Source organism: Rutidosis leptorrhynchoides, chromosome 5, assembly GCF_046630445.1.
Source record: "Rutidosis leptorrhynchoides isolate AG116_Rl617_1_P2 chromosome 5, CSIRO_AGI_Rlap_v1, whole genome shotgun sequence".
NCBI lineage: Eukaryota > Viridiplantae > Streptophyta > Magnoliopsida > Asterales > Asteraceae > Rutidosis > Rutidosis leptorrhynchoides.
Window position 1 is genome coordinate 377511624 of NC_092337.1, and position 17249 is coordinate 377528872.

A 17249-nucleotide genomic window follows, 5' to 3' on the forward strand; every position below is an offset into this window, starting at 1 on the left:
GAAGTAGGATCATGACACAAAAACAAGTTCAAGTAAGATTTTTACTCGAATTAAGATAGTTTATAGTTATAGAAATTGAATCAAAGTTAGAATATGAATATTACCTTGAATAAGAAAGATAACCTACTGTATATAACAAAGGTTTCTTAATCTTAGATGATTACTTGGAATGGATTAGAAAGCTTGGAAGTAAATTAGTAAACTTGAAGGGATTTTTGAAGTGTTCTTGAAGTGTTCTTCCTATGATGATTATAGCTTGATTCTTGAAGTGATTTTTGATGAAGATGATGATTAACTACTGGAAAAATACGTTCATAATAGTGTGGGTGTGTTGAGAGAGAATTAGAAAGAGAATTGGAAGTGAAATGGAGTGAATGATGAGTGGTAATTGGTGAGTGGTGAGTGGGGTTAAAAGGAATTCTAGTTAGTTGACTAGCTCATGGTAGAAGTTAAAATTGATTAGTCATACATGACATAATCAAGAGTGGAATCCCATGCTAGTTCCTATTGGTATATACCCATAGTAAGTACGTTTTGAAGCTGTGTATAATACGGGTAAGAATACGACTAGAATTCTTGATGAAAGAAAAGATTGGGAAAGTAACTGTAACCATTTTCGTTAAGTATGAGTGTTTTGATATATGTCTTGAAGTCTTCCAAAAGTATTTTAATACATCTAAATACACTACATGTATATACATTTTAACTGAGTCGTTAAGTCATCGTTAGTCGTTACATGTAAGTGTTGTTTTGAAACCTTTAAGTTAACGATCTCAATTAATGTTGTTAACCCATTGTTTATTATATCTAATGAGATGTTAAATTATTATATTATCATGATATTATGATATATTAATATATTTTAATATGATATATATACATTTAAATGTCGTTACAACGATAATCGTTACATATATGTCTCGTTTCGAAATCCTTAAGTTAGTAGTCTTGTTTATATGTATATAACTCATTGTTAATATACTTATGGAGATACTTAATTATCATAATCTCATGTTAACCATATGTATATCCATATATATATCGTCATGTCGTTTTTACAAGTTTTAACGTTCGTGAATCGCCGGTCAACTTGGGTGGTCAATTGTCTATATGAAACATATTTCAATTAATCAAGTCTTAACAAGTTTGATTGCTTAACATGTTGGAAACATTTAATCATGTAAATATCAATATCAATTAATATATATAAACATGGAAAAGTTCGGGTCACTACAGTACCTACCCGTTGAATAAATTTCGTCCCGAAATTTTAAGCTGTTGAAGGTGTTGACGAATTTTCTGGAAATAGATGCGGGTATTTCTTCTTCATCTGATCTTCATGCTCCCAGGTGAACTCGGGTCCTCTACGAGCATTCCATCAAACCTTAACAATTGGTATCTTGTTTTGCTTAAGTCTTTTAACCTCACGATCCATTATTTCGACGGGTTCTTCGATGAATTGAAGTTTTTCGTTGATTTGGATTTCATCTAACGGAATAGTGAGATCTTCTTTAGCAAAACATTTCTTCAAATTCGAGACGTGGAAAGTGTTATGTACAGTCGCGAGTTGTTGAGGTAACTCAAGTCGGTAAGCTACTGGTCCGACACGATCAATAATCTTGAATGGTCCAATATACCTTGGATTTAATTTCCCTCGTTTACCAAATCGAACAACGCCTTTCCAAGGTGCAACTTTAAGCATGACCATCTCTCCAATTTCAAATTCTATATCTTTTCTTTTAATGTCAGCGTAGCTCTTTTGTCGACTTTGGGCGGTTTTCAACCGTTGTTGAATTTGGATGATCTTCTCGGTAGTTTCTTGTATAATCTCTGGACCCGTAATCTGTCTATCCCCCACTTCACTCCAACAAATCGGAGACCTGCACTTTCTACCATAAAGTGCTTCAAACGGCGCCATCTCAATGCTTGAATGGTAGCTGTTGTTGTAGGAAAATTCTGCTAACGGTAGATGTCGATCCCAACTGTTTCCGAAATCAATAACACATGCTCGTAGCATGTCTTCAAGCGTTTGTATCGTCCTTTCGCTCTGCCCATCAGTTTGTGGATGATAGGCAGTACTCATGTCTAGACGAGTTCCTAATGCTTGCTGTAATGTCTGCCAGAATCTTGAAATAAATTTGCCATCCCTATCAGAGATAATAGAGATTGGTATTCCATGTCTGGAGATGACTTCCTTCAAATACAGTCGTGCTAACTTCTCCATCTTGTCATCTTCTCTTATTGGCAGGAAGTGTGCTGATTTGGTGAGACGATCAACTATTACCCAAATAGTATCAAAACCACTTGCAGTCCTTGGCAATTTAGTGATGAAATCCATGGTAATGTTTTCCCATTTCCATTCCGGGATTTCGGGTTGTTGAAGTAGACCTGATGGTTTCTGATGCTCAGCTTTGACCTTAGAACACGTCAAACATTCTCCTACGTATTTAGCAACATCGGCTTTCATACCCGGCCACCAAAAATGTTTCTTGAGATCCTTGTACATCTTCCCCGTTCCAGGATGTATTGAGTATCTGGTTTTATGAGCTTCTCTAAGTACCATTTCTCTCATATCTCCAAATTTTGGTACCCAAATCCTTTCAGCCCTATACCGGGTTCCGTCTTCCCGAATATTAAGATGCTTCTCCGATCCTTTGGGTATTTCATCCTTTAAATTTCCCTCTTTTAAAACTCCTTGTTGGCCTCCTTTATTTGAGTAGTAAGATTATTATGAATCATTATATTCATAGATTTTACTCGAATGGGTTCTCCGTCCTTCCTGCTCAATACTTCTAACGAATCTCAAAGTCGTAATCATTCAATAATTCAATCCACCTACGCTGCCTCATATTCAGTTGTTTCTGATTAAATATGTGTTGAAGACTTTTGTGGTCGGTATATATAATACTTTTGACCCCATATAAGTAGTGCCTCCAAGTCTTTAATGCAAAAACAACCGCGCCTAATTCCAAATCATGCGTCGTATAATTTTGTTCGTGAATCTTCAATTGTCTAGACGCATAAGCAATCACCTTCGTTCGTTGCATTAATACACAACCGAGACCTTGCTTTGATGCGTCACAATAAATCACAAAATCATCATTCCCTTCAGGCAATGACAATATAGGTGCCGTAGTTAGCTTTTTCTTTAATAACTGAAAGCTTTCTCTTGTTCATCATTCCATTCAAATTTCTTCCCTTTATGCGTTAATACAGTCAAGGGTTTTGCTATTCTGGAAAATTCTTGGATGAACCTTCTGTAGTAACCAGCTAGTCCTAAAAACTGGCGTATGTGTTTCGGAGTTTTTGGGGTTTCCCACTTTTCAACAGTTTCTATCTTTGCCGGATCCACCTTAATACCTTCTTTGTTCACTATGTGACCGAGGAATTGAACTTCTTCCAACCAAAATGCACACTTTGAAAACTTAGCGTACAATTCTTCCTTCCTCAATACTTCTAACACCTTTCTCAAAAGTTCACCGTGTTCTTGGTCATTCTTTGAGTAAATAAGTATGTCATCAATGAAAACAATGACAAACTTGTCAAGGTATGGTACACACACTCGGTTCATAAGGTCCATGAACACAGCTGGTGCATTAGTTAAACCAAATGGCATGACCATAAACTCGTAATGACCGTAACGTGTTCTGAAAGCAGTCTTTGGAATATCATCTTCTTTCACCCGCATTTGATGATAACCGGAACGTAAGTCAATCTTTGAATAAACAGACGAGCCTTGTAGTTGATCAAATAAGTCGTCGATTCTCGATAGTGGGTAGCGGTTCTTGATGGTAAGTTTGTTCAACTCTCGGTAGTCGATACACAACCTGAATGTACCATCTTTCTTCTTGACAAATAAAACAGGAGCTCCCCACGGTGATGTGCTTGGTCGAATGAAACCATGCTCTAAAAGTTCTTGTAATTGGCTTTGCAGTTCTTTCATCTCGCTGGGTGCGAGTCTGTAAGGAGCACGAGCTATTGGTGCAGCTCCTGGTACAAGATCTATTAGAAATTCAACGGATCGATGTGGGGGTAATCCCGGTAATTCTTTCGAAAATACATCGGGAAATTCTTTTGCAATGGGAACATCATTGATGCTCTTTTCTTCAGTTTGTACTTTCTCGACGTGTGCTAGAACAGCATAGCAACCTTTTCTTATTAGTTTTTGTGCCTTCAAATTACTAATAAGATGTAGCTTCGTGTTGCCCTTTTCTCCGTACACCATTAAGGGTTTTCCTTTTTCTCGTATAATGCGAATTGCATTTTTGTAACAAACGATCTCTGCTTTCACTTCTTTCAACCAGTCCATATTGATTATCACATCAAAACTCCCTAACTCTACTTGGAACTTAAGTTAGGGTTTGTTCACTTGGAACTTGTGTGACCCATTTGAGGGTTAAATGGGTGGATTTTGGGATAGATTGTTGAAAGTAAACCCTAATAGCCATAACCTAGGGTTTGGTCTTATGATTTGAGGTTGTAAGTGTTAAATGGTGTTGTTAGTCACTAATACACTTTTAAATTGATAAAGAATTGTTAATGGGTGAGTTTGACTCGATTGTGAGTCTAAGTATTTAAAATGGGTCGAATGAGTACTAGTTGACCTAATTGGGTAAAATGGGTATGAATTACCCTAAGTTATGTTAATTGATGTTAGTAGACTTTAAATCACTAGCCTTAGTGATTTAATATGAGTTTTGGCCATTTATGGGCGGTTGTGGTGTAGTTGAGTCATTTAATGCAAGTTGGGTCATTAAATGCTCAAGTGTAAGTATTGTGGTTAATTCCACTAGTTGTGTGATTGAATGTGTACTTAATGAATTAGGTACATTGCCTTGAAGTTCGGGCGTGCATAATCATCATCCTTATGTCAAGGTGAGTGGAATAAGTATACTTGTACGTATATGATGTGTTTATTTGTACGTTATGATATGTGTTGTCCTAGTTAGTAATATATGTGTTGTACACTAACGATTTATGAATTAATATGTGTTGTCCAAGTTAGCAATATATGTGTTGTACGCTAACGGTTTTATAAATGGATATGTGTTGTCCAAGTTGGTGATATATGTGTTGTACACTAACGATCTTATGAACGGATATGTGTTGTCCAAGGGTTAGTGATATATGTGTTGTACACTAATGGTTGTTATGAACACCGATCGGAAATTTGAGTACCATTCCTTTTACTATTGGTTAACCATGGTTGTGTGAATTTGGTATTAGCATATTTAATATTGAACTATATGCTATTGGTGTTGCTAGCTTCTTGTGAATTGTGGATCGTAGTTTACACATGATGTTTGCATGGTTGTCATATTGCTAGCTTGTATGCGGTGTTGCGTAAGTGGTTGCAAATAAGTAGGTTATATATGAACATGTATAATTATTGCATTCACTAAGCATTAGCTTACCCCTCTCGTTATTTATCTTTTTAGATGCAGGTGTGGATAAGGGCAAAGGGGTTATCGGGCATTAGGTGTCCCTTGATGATGTTTTGTTGGAGCTTTTGGAAGTTGGCCTAACGTTTTGGGTAGTTTAGTCCCAAACCATGCTTGAAGTGTCGTTTGGATTATAAACTATCATTTGTAGTGGGCCGAACTCGTATTAAACTTAATTAATGGCCTTCGTGCCTTGTAAACATTTAAATTGTGGTACGTTTTAAATGGAACTTGTGGAATAGTTTACATATTTAATTGGCGCGTAAATGTGAGTTATTTTAAAAAAAAAATTATCGTATGGAATACGGGTTGGGTTGTTTCAAGTGGTATCAGAGCATGGTCTAAGAGATTTAGGTGACTTGAGATAGGTGCCTAGACTTAGACTTTATTGTGTGTGCGCTTTATGCGGGACTTGTAGGACTTCGGGTCGGATCGAGAATTATTAATGCTTAGGTTTATGTGATTTAACCTTGCACTAATTGTTTTGTGTTGTAGTTGTAATCATCGAGCGAGATAGACGTTGTACTAGCGAGTTAATGCGACGTGCTCGCGTAGTAATGACTAGCTACCATTGTTACGGGCGCAAATCGTGTCAAACGAGCGATGTACGACGATTGTTGAGCAAGATGGGGCGGTAAGGTGTATATGTGTATATATGCGTGTCATGTCTATTCATTTGTTGTTTAACCTCTTTCGTTTTATAGAATGAAGATGAGAAATGGACACGACACCGATAATGGGGCCACGAGCGAGGACCTCGAGTTCACGGCCAATGTTGAGGCTATCTTTAAACGTCAAAAAGCGAAGTTTCTCGAAGACGTTAAAAAGATGTTTCTAGATACGATTGACGAGCAACTAGTTAGTGTGGTTAGGGAACAAGTTAAGCTTGTCCTACAAAGGGATAATGTGGGGAGACGGAACTTCTTTTATAAGAATTTCAAGGACTCTCAACCTCTTACCTTCGATGGTGAACGGGACCCACTTAAGAGTGCCTGTTGGATCTCTGATATGGAGGGGGCTTTCCGAACTTGTGAATGCCATTAATTAAATATGGGTGATGCTAAGTTATGTGGGACGCGAAAATCCAAGTCTATGGTGAAGAACAATGCATGGATTTTACTTGGGACGAGTTCAAGGAGGAGTTTTTCGATGAATACTGAACTTCGGCCGATTTTATTAGACTTAAGGACGAGTTACGTTTCTTGAGGCAAGGGTCGATGGACTTGAACACTCTCAAATCCATGTTTTTGTCAAAGACCCAATTTTGCCCGGAGTATGTCGGGAATGATTAGATGTTGAAGGAAGATTTCTATCGAATCTTAAATGATAATTATCAAGAGAAGATTAGTGTGAATGTGGTGAAGAGCTTTGACGAATTGTTCAATATGGCCTAAGGTTTTGAGGCGCTCGTGTTAAGAAAGGGTGGCTTTACTTTTGGTAAGAGGAAGTTCGAGAATTAGAGTCAATCGAATTTTTCCAACAAAAAGAACAAGAAGGGCTCCGAAAGTGTTAATAGCGTAAAGAAGGGTGGTTCTGGTGGTCATGTGGTCACTTGCTATACTTGTGGACAAAAAGGACACATGGCTCATGATTGTCCAAATGCGCCACACAAGGTTACATGTTACAATTGTGGTAAAGAAGGGCACCAGAGGCCCGAGTGTCCCGAGTTGCGCAATGATAATGTTAAGCGGCAAGAGAAGGCGGCGGATACGACTAGGGGTCGAAATTATTTGATGACCAATGACGAAGCTAAGCTATCGAACGAAGTTGTCTCAGGTACTTTCATGGTTAACTCTAATCCGGCAAAGATATTATTTGATATCGGTGCTAATTTGTCTTTTGTGTCGCCTCGATTTGTATCTAAGCTTAACAAACCGCTAGCTAAGTTAAGTCATCCGGTAGAAGTTGAAATAGCAGATGGTAAGACGGTGCTAGGGGTTGATGTGTGTAAAGGTTGTATTGTCGTGTTTGGTACCAACACGTTTAAAATTGATCTCATTCCGATGACTTTGGGTGAGTTTGATATTGTTGTTGGTATGGATTGGCTCGATCGTTATAGAGCTGATATTGCATGCCATGATAAATTCATTCGTGTGAGAACCCCAAGTGGGGGAGAGTTGATTATTCATGGTGATAAATGAAGAAGACTCGTACCATTATGCACTTATGCATGGGCGCGACGTTTTCTCAAGAGTGGTGGTGTATGTTATCTTGCTCATGTAGTTGATACTCGTGACGAGCCACCACCCATTCGTAAACTTCCGGTGGTTAATGAGTTTGAAGACGTTTTTCCGGATGAGTTACCGGGTGTTCCGGCGGGAAGACAAGTCGAATTTCGCATTGAGTTGGTTCCGGGAGCTACTCCCATTGCTAAAACTCCTTATCGTTTAGCGCCGACGGAAATGCAAGAGTTGTTAAATCAAACCCAAGAATTGCTTGAAAAGGGTTTTATTCGACCAAGTTCCTCGCCATGGGGTACTCCAGTTTTATTTGTGAAGAAGAAAGACGGTAGTATATGGATGTGCATTGATTATCGGGAGTTGAACAAAGTGATGATCAAGAATCGTTATCCATTGCCTCGGATTGACGATTTGTTTGACCAACTCCAAGGTGCAACGTATTTTTCTAATATTGACCTACGGTCCGACTATCATCAAGTGCGGGTCCGTGAGGAAGACATAGAGAAAATGGCTTTTCGAACGCGTTACGGACATTTTGAGTTTGTAGTTATGCCTTTTGGTCTTACGAATGCACCGGTGGCATTCATGGATCTTATGAACCGAGTGTGCCGACCTATGTTGGACAAGTCGGTAATTGTGTTCATTGACGACATACTTGTTTATTCTAAGAGTATGAAGGAACATGAGCACCATTTGCGTGAAGTGTTGAAGAAGTTGTGAAAGGAGAAATTGTATGCTAAGTTCTCCAAATGTGAATTTTGGCTAAGGGAAGTTCAATTCCTTGGCCATATTGTGAATCAAGAAGGTATTCAAGTAGATCCGGGGAAGATAGAAACGGTGAAGAGTTGGGGACGACCGACTACGCCTACGGAAATCCGAAGTTATCTCGGGTTGGCCGTTATTATCGTCGGTTTATCCAAGACTTTTCTAAGATTGCTTCTCCTTTGACGAAGTTGACAAGGAAGAACGTAAGGTTCAATTGGGAAAACGAGCAAGAAATTGCTTTTCAATTGTTAAAAGAGAAGTTGTGTCAAGCTCCTGTGTTAGTGTTGCCGGAAGGGGTAGAAGACATGACGGTTTATTGTGATGCTTCTTTAAATGGGCTCGGGTGTGTTCTAATGTAAAGGGGTAAAGTCATCGTTTACGCCTCTCGACAATTAAAGGAACACGAAAAGAGATACCCGACTCATGATCTTGAATTGGTGGCGGTGGTTCATGCATTGAAAATTTGGCGCCACTAGTTGTATGGTGTCAAGTGTATGATCTATTCGGATCACAAGAGCTTAAAACATCTCTTTAATCAACGAGATTTGAATTATCGTCAACGTAGGTAGATGGATGTGGTAAAAGATTATGATTGTGAAATTTTATATCATCCGGGCAAGGCTAATGTGGTCGCGGATGCGTTAAGTAGAAAGAGCCAACATCCGGCGATACGAGTAGGATTGTTACTCATGATTATTACTAACGATTTTCTTGTAAAGCTTGATGAGATTCAATTTGAAGCTTTCGTTCACAACAAGCATGAAGAGTGGATTGTGGGGAAAACGGAGTCTATTACATTAGGCCCGCATAGCTTGTTATCTTTTCAAGGAAGACTGTGGTTGCCTAAGATGGGTGGTTACTGACAAGTGCTCCTTGATGAAGCACATAAGTCAAAGTATTCCATTCATCCGGGTGCAACGAAAATGTACCTTGATTTAAAGAAGGAGTATTGGTGGTCTGGCATGAAACGTGATGTTGTTAAGTATGTTGAGCAATGCGTCACATGTTTGCAAGTTAAAGCCGAACACCAAAAGCCGTATGGTAAGTTACAACCATTGGAAGTCCCGAAATGGAAATGGGAGCACATTACGATGGACTTCATTACCAAGTTACCAAAGACGGCGAGAACCCAATATGATACGATTTGGGTGATAGTTGATCGATTGACGAAGATTGCTTTGTTTCTTCCCATTCGGGAAATGATATCATCGGAGACTTTGTCTAAGTTGTTTATCAAGGAGGTGATATCGAGACATGGGGTTCCTATATCTATTGTTACGGATCGAGATACTCGTTTCACGTCTCGGTTTTGGAATAAATTTCATGAAGATATGGGTACTCAATTGAAAATGAGCACGGCGTATCATCCTCAAACGGATAGTCAAACCTAGCGTACGAACCAAACGTTAGAGGATATGTTAAGGGCATGTGTTATTGATTTTGGTGGTAGTTGGGATGAGCACTTACCATTGGTGGAATTCTCGTACAATAATAATTACCACACTAGTATTGGAATGCCACCTTATGAGATGCTTTTTGGGATTAGGTGTCGAACTCCTATTTGTTGGGGTGAAGTGGGACAACGAGAAATCGGGAGTACCGATTTAGTCCTAGAGATGAATAGTAAACTTGAGATGATTCGGGCTCGACTTAAAGCGGCGCAAGATAGACAAAAGTCTTATGCCGATAAAGGTAGACGAACGATCGAATTTCAAGAAGGTGACATGGTGATGCTTAAGGTCTCTCCATGGAAAGGTGTTATTCGGTTCCGAAAGCGAGGAAAGTTAGCTCCTCGATTTATTGGTCCTTTCAAGGTTTTGGAACGTGTTGGTGAGGTTGCTTATAGACTAGGGTTTCCCGAAGAGCTTGCGGGGATCCATAACACGTTTCATGTTTCCCATCTCCGTAGGTGTCTTGCGGATGACTCGACTTGGGTGCCGTTAGACGAGATCACCTTGAACAACAAGCTAGAATATTCGGAAGAGCCGATTGCAATCCTTGATGAAAAGGTTAAGATGTTGCGGAACAAGGAAGTTAGAACCTTCAAAGTACAATGGCGACATCGAAAGGGTTCTGAATTTACATGGGAATCTGAAGAGTTTGTTTTGGTTTATCTTCCGGCTTGTCATGCGGCTTGGATCGCGAGGACGTGCTTTGATTCAAGTGGGGGAGAGTTGTAACATCCCGCTTTTCCCGTACATATCTAAAGGTACATACTTAATCATTAGTACGTTTGTAACCCGTTAGTTTATGTGTAAATGTATAGATGTATGTGTAGATATATATATATATATATATATATATATATATATATATATATATATATATATATATATATATATATATATATATATTTGAGAATGTGTGCATGTACAAGTATATACATGGGTTTTGATAGCGTTAAGTCTTGTGAGACTATTGTTGAAGGCTAGGTGGATATAGGAAGCGGGAATGGAATGTATAAATTATTTAAATCGGAAATTTGTTTAAGGTTGTCGAGCTGGTCAGGTGCAGCCTTAAGCCGCGCCGCGATGACCATAGTCGCACCGCGACAATAAACGCAAACCATAGTCAGGAAGGGGTTTAAATAGATCACTTGTGCATGTTGTTCGCCGCGTTGCGGCAAAGGGGCTCGCGCCGCGGCATCTCTAGCAAAACTGAAGTCAGGAGGCCTGCTAAGAAGGGTCGGATTTCCCTTTATACGTCGCGCCGCGACAAATAGAGACGCGCCGCGGCAGTCCTGCTGGACAGATTTCGAACTTAGCTCATTTTAAGGGATTTTAAGGGGCAATTTGGTAATTTGATGTGTAGATCTGATGGGAGCATTAAATCTCCACCACTTATCCATTTAATTCATTTTCTTTTCTCTTTTCTTTCCATTTTCTCTTCCAAAACATAAAACCCATTTGGATTAAAAGTGAGAATTGAGAGTGAAGGATTGAGAGTTGATCTTTAGAGCAAGAATTAAAGTTGTTCTCCTTGTTCTTAGCTACAAGTGGATAGTGTTGGTAAGTTCTAACTCTATGTTTTGAGTTTTAATTGGTTTATGCTAGGGTTTGTTCACTTGGAACTTGTGTGACCCATTTGAGGGTTAAATGGGTGGATTTTGGGTATGATTGTTGAAAGTAAACCCTAATAGCCATAACCTAGGGTTTGGTCTTATGATTTGAGGTTGTAAGTGTTAAATGGTGTTGTTAGTCACTAATACACTTTTAAATTGATGAAAGAATTGTTAATGGGTGAGTTTGACTCGATTGTGAGTCTAAGTATTTAAAATGGGTCGAATGAGTACTAGTTAACCTAATTGGGTAAAATGGGTATGAATTACCCTAAGTTATGTTAATTGATGTTAGTAGACTTTAAATCACTAGCCTTAGTGATTTAATATGAGTCTTGGCCATTTATGGGCGGTTGTGGTGTAGTTGAGTCATTTAATGCAAATTGGGTCATTAAATGCTCAAGTGTAAGTATTGTGGTTAATTCCACTAGTTGTGTGATTGAATGTGTACTTAATGAATTAGGTACATTGCCTTGAAGTTCGGACGTGCATAATCATCATCCTTGTGTCAAGGTGAGTGGAATAAGTATACGTGTACGTATATGATGTGTTTATTTGTACGTAAGGATATGTGTTATCCTAGTTAGTGATATATGTGTTGTACAGTAACGATTTATGAATTGATATGTGTTGTCCAAGTTAGCAATATATGTGTTGTACGCTAACGGTTTTATAAATGGATATTTGTTGTCCAAGTTGGTGATATATGTGTTGTACACTAACTATCTTATGAACGGATATGTGTTGTCCAAGGGTTGGTGATATATGTGTTGTACACTAATGGTTGTTATGAACACCAATGGGAAATTCGAGTACCATACCTTTTATTATTGGTTAACCATGCTATTGGTGTTGCTAGCTTCTTGTGAATTGTGGATAGTAGTTTACGCATGATGTTTGCATGGTTGTCGTATTGCTAGGTTGTATGCGGTGTTGCGTAAGTGGTTGCAAATAAGTAGGTTATATATGAACATATATAATTATTGCATTCACTAAGCATTAGCCTACCCCTCTCGTTGTTTATCTTTTTAGATGCAGGTGTGGATAAGGGCAAAGGGGTTATCGGGCATTAGGTGTCCCTTAATGATGTTTTGTTGGAGCTTTTGGAAGTTGGCCTAACATTTCGGGTAGTTTAGTCCCAAACCATGCTTGAAGTTTCGTTTGGATTATAAACTATCATTTGTAGTGGGTCGAACTCGTATTAAACTTAATTAATGGCCTTCGTGCCTTGTAAACATTTAAATTGTGGTACGTTTTAAATGGAACTTGTGGAATAGTTTACATATTTAATTGGCACGTAAATGAGAGTTATTTTAAAAAAAAAATTTATCGTATGGAATACGGGTTGGGTTGTTTCAAAACCCAAAACCCGCCAACATCAACAATAACCCAAATCTTGGTGTTAATCTTCAATTAACAACTAATGGGGTTCCATTTATGAACTCACAATTAAAATCCCAAAATTTAGATGATGAACACAAAAATGAAATTCGGAGTTAGAGCTTACCGCTTGTATCAAATTGTAGCTAAGAACGAGGAGAACAAAGTTGCCTCTTACGCCTTCGATCAAAACCCGGATCTTCCTTTCCAAAAATCCCTTTGAATCAATTGGGGTGTTTGAGTTTTTGAGAGAAAATGAAGAAGAAAAGGAAAAAGATAAAAAAGGAAATGAAATGAATGGACCAGATTTGAGGCTATAATCTGCCTCATACGCGAAAAGACCAAAACGCCCTTGAATATCTTTTAAAATCACAAAATTGGTATCATATCGCCGCGCCGCGGCCCCAATTCCTCACGCCGCGCCATTTAACGTGGTCTGGTGGTTGCCTCGACATACCTCCTGATTCTGAAGCTAGTTAATTGTCGCGCTACGACCCATTCTATCGCGCCGCGACCTTCTACACAGTCTGATTCTGACTCTGAATTTCAGGAACTGAACTTGCCTAACTCTGATTCTGATGTAAATTCTGAAAATGCATAAGTGTTAGGTTCACTTTTAGTGGCGCTTTCTGCTGCGCACATTTACTGACACTTTCAGGAACCTTTTCTGATGCACAAAAATTCGGGATCTTACAACTCTCCCCCACTTAATTTCGATCACGTCCTCGTGATCCTAGTCACTTAACCAATCCGAACCTACACTCGGTGGTTTTCAAACAACGTTCCAATCCGACTTCCACCACACTTATCGTTAACCCGAAGGCTAATCCATTAACTAAAATACACACTAGCACGCATTCTGAGCCGTGCAACACATGCACTATCCGAAGCCTATAACAATCACTTGGAATATGCGGAATCGCTACGTATTCTTCCAACCCCTCTAGGCAATTCCTCTCGAAGAGTCACCTTTAACAACTAAATCGTCACCCGCGACTCGTCAAATTCACAAGTCCGAGCACTAACACTTGCTTAACTCCTCCTATCGAGAAACACTCAACCAATCTCGTACCGAGATATCAACTCCTAGCGTACCATACCAAGTACATCGCTAGTAACAACCACATACCAAAATGAAGTCAACTCCCAAACCGATGAAGACCAAATAAAAGTGAATCCTTACGGATTAACACTTACCACTTAACAACCCTTGTAGTGCGCAAACACGGCTATTACGCAACTACCGCAACCTCATAAGTAAACGGCTAAAACCGACAGCGCCCAAAACGACTATCGCAACGCAAATCCCAAGGTGTACAAAATCGACCATTGTCATACCCGTAACAACATGTGAGCGAAACACGGCTATCGCATCACTAATCACCCAACATGGTCCTCACGACCCCACCATTGGTGTATAAAACAACCAATAGTTCACAATACAAACCACACCAACATGGCCGAAACAACCCGAGCCTAAACACATATGGAGGATGGTCGAAACAACCCGAACCTTAGTGAATTCGCAACAACCCGAAATTCACCAACCCAATCCATATTTCCCACAAAGAAATGACCGCACAACCCGATTCATCGTGAGTACGCGCAAACCGATACTCACTACCTCCACCCCATAGTATAACCGAGGATGGCCGTACAACCCGAGCCTTAGAGAATCCGAACTACCCGACATTCACTACCTTAAACTATGAGTCCAACCAACAGGGACAATCGTACTACCCGAAATATTGTGAATACGAACAACCCGATATTCACGTCCCAAACCACACGCAAAGAATGGTACTCCCATTCCCTATCGCTACTCGAATTTCCCGATAACGTTATACCATACCGATATAACACTCCACCCATTATGAAGTTAGCGGACCGAATCAACGACCATAACCCACCAATCACATACGCTCTTTTGGCCTCAAACAACGAGTAGTGCAACATCGCGCACTGCTACACTATAGTGAATCCTAACGGATTACACTAACCATTCACCACAAACGAAGTATATACGCATGCTTAAAATCATTCCACACCGCCTGGAATTTCTGCACACAAATCATACGCACACGCGAACATTGCTATCACAATCAAGCAAGAACCACCAATATCGCACATAGGCATAAAACAATAATTCTCTAGAAGAGAATCCGACACACACATCCCTTAACTGAGGGATTTCACCTTGCTCGTCAAATACGCCCATTATCTCTCAACGAGATTCACCACATTACCACCTCGGTGATAATTCAAATCCGAAACCATAAGTACAATTTAACCGAAATTGTATTCTACCACAAATCGACCAAATCTAGGTCCCGACACTAATTCTGGATCTACTATGAGCATTATCCGAAATCTCACACTAAAACCTCCTCGTGCGGGTGTGTAACTCCCCCACTTGGAACTACGTTCCATAACCGCATCGCCGTGGCAACATCATCCGCGATAATTACCACTCTCCGACATACGTGACCAATTTCTCCATCGGTCGTAATACTTGAATCCTCACGAATTCATTTCGTACATTAGAAATTGACGCATGTAGTAACCTGAAGTTTTCCATGATTATATATTAAATGAAAACTATATTTGCATGATTAAATGTTTCCAACATGTTAAGCAATCAAACTTGTTAAGACTTGATTATTTGAAATGAGTTTTATGTAGACAATTGACCACCCAAGTTGACTAGCGATTCACGAACGTTAAAACTTGTAAAAACTATATGATGATGATGATGATATATATATATATATATATATATGTAGATATATATATATATATATATATATATATATATATATATATATATATATATATATATATATATATATATATATATATATATATATATATATAGTTAACATGATATTATGATAAGCAAGTATCTCACTAGGTATATTAACAATGAGTTATATACATAAAAATGAGATTACTAAGTTAAGAAATACGAAATGATATATATAACGATTATCGTTATAACAATGTCTTACTAAATATATATGTATCATATTAAGATATTGTTACACTATATTTAACATGATAAAATGATAATTAAATATATCATTAAGTGTGTTAACAATGAACTACATATGTAAAAACAAGACTACTAACTTAAGGATTTCGAAACGAGACATATACGTAACGATTATCGTTGTAACGACACTTTAATGTATATATACCATATTAAGATATATTCATACATTATGTTATCATGATAATATAATAATTTAACATCTCATTAGATGTAATAAACAGTGGATTAACAACATTAAATGAGATCGTTAACTTAAAGGTTTCAAAACAACACTTACATGTAACGACTAACGATGACTTAACGAATCCATTAAAATGTATATGCATGTAGTGTATTTAAATGTATTTGAACACTTTTGAAAGATTTCAAGACACATATCAAAGTACTTCTACTTAACAAAAATGCTCACAATTACATTTCCATTCGTTTTCATCAACAATCTTACTCGTATACACTCGTATTCGTACTCGTACAATACACAACTTCTAGATGTATATACTATTGGTATATACACATAAAAATCTGCTCCTTAGCAGCCTTAAATGATTAAGGAACATGTGGAACCAACCATTTGTCAACTAGCATGAATTATTTAGCATGAAAACAAACTTAAGAATCTTTTATTTCTTTATAATAAGTAAAAATGTTTTTATGCATGCACACCATTTCTTCATTCTAATTTCTCATACTTACCCTCCAAATTCTCTCTCAAAATACTCCTAACTTCATACTTGATCATCTCCAAGCATTTTCCCCATCTTTTAGCTTCATTTACAAGCTTTAATCATCATAAAAACAACCATTCAAGAACACTTCAAGAAATCTTTCAAGATTACTTCCAAGCTTTCTAATCCATTCCAAGTAATCATATAAGATCAAGAAACTTTTGTTATTTACAGTAGGTTATCTTTATTATTCAATGTAATACTCATATTCAAACTTTGGTTCAATTTCTATAACTATAACAATCTTATTTAGAGTAATAATCTTACTTGAACTTGTTTTCGTGTCATGATTCTACTTTAAGAACTTTCAAGCCATCCAAGAATTCTTTGAAGCTAGATTAATTTTTGTCACTTCCAGTAGGTTTACCTACTAAAATTAAGGTAGTAATGATGTTCATAACATCATTCAATTCATATATATATAACTATCTTATTTGAAGATTTAAACTTGTAATCACTAGAACATAGTTTAGTTAATTCTAAACTTGTTCGCAAATAAAGTTAATCCTTCTAACTTTACTTTTAAAATCAACTAAACACATGTTCTATATCTATATGATATGCTAACTTAATGATTTAAAACCTGGAAACACGAAGAACACCGTAAAATCGGACATACGCCGTCGTAGTAACACCGCGGGCTGTTTT